The 4,855-nt window shown below is 37.8% G+C and overlaps 1 pseudogene; it reads left to right on the plus strand.

The window, feature by feature from the left end:
• Window positions 1-631: 631 nt before the first annotated feature.
• On the plus strand, window positions 632-1,239 carry LOC135362688 (ubiquitin-conjugating enzyme E2 N-like; annotated as a pseudogene).
• Window positions 1,240-4,855: the final 3,616 nt, after the last annotated feature.

The following is a 4,855-nucleotide window of genomic DNA, read 5'->3' on the forward strand; positions in this document are numbered from 1 at the left end:
AACAGTTTTAGCAGCATCACTTTCTCTGCCCCAAAAGAAGGGTCTATATCCTGTGTGAATAGTTTATTTCAGTGACTCAGTGATTTTTCACATGTTGAGTTGGCAGCCATCTGTCTGCTCCGGTCAGAGCCCCTGCACTCCCTTCCCGATCCCCCAGCACCCACACCCACCCACCCACACACACACACACACACCCCCGTTGTTCCAACCACAGCATGCTACAGTGCTCTGCTTTACTTTCTAGGCTTGCAACTAAGGTTTCATTTGAAAACACACTAAAAATCCAAGGCTAAAACTTTTGAGAAGCATTGTTTCTTTACCCTTAATATTAAAAAAAAAAAAAATGGATCGTGGGAAAAATTAAAATATTAATACTATTGGTAAGATCTGTGGGATATACAAACTTAATATATTTGAGAAAAATGAGAGCACTTATCAGGGGTGCTCAAAGTGTCAAATCTTTAGCCATAGTGGTACATTTAGATAATTATGTTTTCAACTGTGAAAACAATCCCACACAATCAAAAAGCAAATATGAAATGTTAGGAAGATAGCATCGAAGACTGTAGCTAAAAGACAAGGTATAGGAAGACAGAGTCAAGACCAGACGCCAAACTCAGGATCTGGCAAGATGGCCGGGCTGCCCTGCAGGATTTATCAAGGAAACTAGCGGTTGCTGGCAGAACCAGTTCCTGGCATTAAAGAATAAGATGAGAGCAACGCCCATATTTTCATGTGATCGTTGTTGGCCCCCAGGATCCCCCCTTTCTTTTTAAGATTTTATATATTTATTAGAGAGAAAGAGAGAGAGAGATAGCACACGCAGGGAGGAGAGGGAGAAGCTGGGCTCAATCCCAGGACCCTGGGATGATGACCTGAGCTGAAGGCAGACACTTAACGGACTGAGCCACCCAGGCGCCCCAAGGGAAGGACTTTTAAACTTTAACTATTCCTTCCAGAAGAATACCCAATGGCAGCCCCTTAAGTACGTTTCATGACCGAAATTTATCATCCTAATGTGGACACGTTGGGAAAAATATGTTTAGATATGTTGAAAGATAAGTGGTCCCCAGCACTGCAGATCTGCCAGTTCTGCTACTGACCCAGGCTTTGTTAAGTCCTCCCAGTCCAGATGATCCATTAGCAAATGATGGAGCAGAGCAGTGGAAGACGAACAAAGCCCAAGCCATAGAAACATCTAGAGCATGCACTAGGATATATGCTATGAATAATATTTAAAATCAATCTGGTCATCAAGTGTGCATCACTTCTCCTCATATGCCAAGACTTCTTCCTTTATTGTTTGCATTTAATGGACACAGTCTTAGAAACATTACAGAATAAAAGCCCAGACATCTTCAGTCCTCTGGTGACTAAATGCACATTAGCAGATCTATGTCTTGATTCACTGTTGTAAAGCATGATCAGAGGCTAGAAGTACCATTGGGATTGCTGCGAAACATTTAAAAGCAAATGGCCCCTCTCTGCTTTTATTCATTTTCCCCATTATGGTTTAAGTATAAAGAACTACGAATGACAGTAGTTGTCAGGGTTAGCTTTGGGGGTGTGGGTGTTTTTATTTTTTTTTTTGAGGGGGAGAGGTAGTTTTAATTTTGTGGGCTCCTTTCCCCCTTTTAATGGTGATCTAGTAGCATTTGGTTAAAAGCAGCTAACAAGTCCTTTATAATATGCTCCTTAGCCAAGTCTAACTTTATTTAGACATTGTAGAGGACAAGGGCTTGATGAACCAAAATGGGAACATTAAGCAAACATCACAGCCCTCACTAATAACATTGTGACTTTGCTGTAGAGTCCAAGTGTAGAATCCTTCCTTCAAGAAAAAGCTTAGGACCATTTTGTATGGCTTGTCTGGAAACTTCTGTAAGTCTTATGTTATAGTAAAAATATTTTTTGTTTCAAAAAAAAAAGATAAGGTATAATATACAAAGGGGAAAGGACAAACTCTTCAATAAATGGTATTGGAAAAACTGGTCAGCTACATGCAAAAGAATGAAACTGGACCTTTACCTTATGCTGTACACAAAAATTAACTCAAAATGTATTAAAGACTTGAACATAAGACCTAAAATCACAAAGTTCGTACAAGAAAACATGGGCAGTAAGCTCCTCAATGTTAGTCTTGGCAACAATTTTCTTAATCTGACACCAAAAGCAAGAGCAACAAAAGCAAAACTGAGCAAGTAGGACTATATCAAACTACAAAGTTTCTGCACAGCAAAGAAACATCAACAAAATGAAAAGGCAACTTCTGAATGGGAGAAAATATTTGCAAATCATATATATAATAATATCCAAAATAAAGAAAACATACAACTCAATGGCAAGAAAAAAAGAAAAAGAAAAAATCAATTTAAAAAACTGGCATAGGAGAGATGTCCATCGACAGATGAATGGATAAAGATGTGGTGTATATATACAATGGAATATTAGCCATCAGAAAGAATGAATACTTACCATTTACATCGATGTGGATGGAACTGGATGGTATTATGCTGAGTAAAATAAGTCAATCAGAGAAAGACAATTATGAAATGGTTTTGCCCATATGCAGAATATGAGAAACAGCACAGAGGATCATAGGGGAAGAGAGGGAAAACTGAATGGGAAGACATCAGAGAGGGAGAAAAACCATGAGACACTCTTAACTATAGGAAACAGAAGATTGCTGGAGGGGTGATGGGTGGGGGGATGGGGATTAAGGAGGGCACATGATGTGATGAGCACTGGGTGTTATACGCAACTAATGAATTATTGAACTCTACATCTGAAACTAATGATGTACTATATGTTGGCTAACTGAATTTAAATTAAAAAAAAATAGGCATAGGATCTAAACAGACATTTTCCCAAAGAAGACATATACTTGGCCAACAGGAACATGATAAGGTGCTCAACATCACTCATCATCAGGGAAATGCAAATCAAAACACAATGAGAGATCACCTCACACCTGTTAGAATGGCTATTACCAAAAACAAACAAACAAACAAACAAAAACAAGAAATAACAAGCATGAGGTGAGGAATGTAGAGAAAAGGGAAGCTTGTGCACTGTTGGTAGGAATGTAAATTGGCACAGTCACTATGGAAAACAGTATGGAGCTTCCTCAACAAATTAAAAATAGAATTACCATATGATCCAGCAATTCCACTACTGGCTACTTATCCAAAGAAAACAAAAACACTAACTCAAGAAGCTATATATATCCCCATGTTCTCTGCAGCATTACTTGCAATAGCCAAGATAAGCAAACAACCAAGTATCCATCAGTGGATGAATAAAGAAAATATGATGTGTGTAGACAGATAGATATAGATATATAATGGAACATTATTCAGCCATAAAAAAGAATGAAATCTTGTCATTTGTCACAACATGAATGGACCTTGAGGGCATTATGCTACGTGAAATAACTCAGAGATACTTTATAATCTCACTTTATAGGAAATATGTTATTTTTAAAAACATAGATACAGAGAACAGATTGGTGGTTGCCAGAGGCAGGGGGTACGGGATGGGCAAAATAGGTGAAGGTCAAAAGGTACAAACTTCCAGTTATAAAATCAATAAGTCATGCTGATGTAATGTACAGCATGGCGACTACAGTTAATAATAGTGTATTTGAAAGTTGTTAAAACAGTAAATCTTAAAAGTTCTCATCACAAGAAAAAAATCTGCATGTATGGTGATGGATGTTAACTAGACTTACTGTGGTGATCATTTGCAATATATACAAATACTGAACCAAAATAAAATAATAGAAGACAAGGAATTACTTAAGATACATATTCAGGCTATTGGGTTTACAGTCCTCACCTTATATAGCTCTGTTTTTGGTATGTTTAACTTTCACATACACTTTCAGGAATGTGGATATGTACAAAGGTATTACCTGCAACCTAGCATCTTCCATAGCTATGTCCAATCACGTCCTGCACAGTGGAACACTGCAAATAGCCAAACCAGCACAGACCCAGGTGGAGGCTCGCCAGGAAGCACTAAAACCAAGCATGGTAAAATTGGAAGCTGCGGGGACCGGGGGGCGGGAGGCAGGTCAAAGTGGAACCCAAGACACAAACTCGGGAAGCCTTGAGGGTGGGTGGGAAGGAGTGTTAGAAGGCTACACCTGCCAGACTGGCTGGTTCTTCCCACCAGGCAGAAGTAGGAAATCTCCTCACCGAAGGTCTGAACAAACCTCACTGAGCACCCACAAGAGACTCTACTTGTTTGGAAGGAATAGTAATTAGCCAGTGCATAATACACAAAATAGGTTGCTCCAGAGACTCCTTATTTGAGAGAAAACATGAAAACATGAAATTTGAACTATGATTTGCACTGTCTGGTCTGGAAATACCTAGTCACGGAAACACAAATGTTCCTTCAGAGCTAATTCTAGAGTAATGCTGTCCAAGAAATACTATGTGAGCCACATGCATAGTTTTAAATTTTCTAGTAGCCACATTTAAAAGTAAATAGAAACAGATGAAATTAATTTTAATAATATATTTAACCCAGTGTATCTACAGTATTATCCTTTCAAAATGTAATCAATATAAGTATTATTAGTAAGATGTCTTACATTACATTTGTCATACTAAGTCTTCAAAATCTGACATATTTTTTATACTTATAGTACATCTCAATATGACTGCTACATTTTCATTGGAAATACTCATCTGTATTTAGATCATAACATTTACAGCTGGAAAAATAGATGGACGTAACCAAATTGTTTCAAATATACTTACAAGTTTTCCAGTAACTAAAACTGAGCTTCAGTTTCTAAACTTAAAGTTATTAAACAAAATTTAAAGCTTCAGTTCCTCAGTAATAG

This window comes from Mirounga angustirostris, unplaced genomic scaffold (assembly GCF_029215605.1).
Source record: "Mirounga angustirostris isolate CCGP_5_RB_7025 unplaced genomic scaffold, mMirAng1.0.hap1 SCAF_15, whole genome shotgun sequence".
In the NCBI taxonomy this organism is placed as follows: Eukaryota; Metazoa; Chordata; class Mammalia; order Carnivora; family Phocidae; genus Mirounga; species Mirounga angustirostris.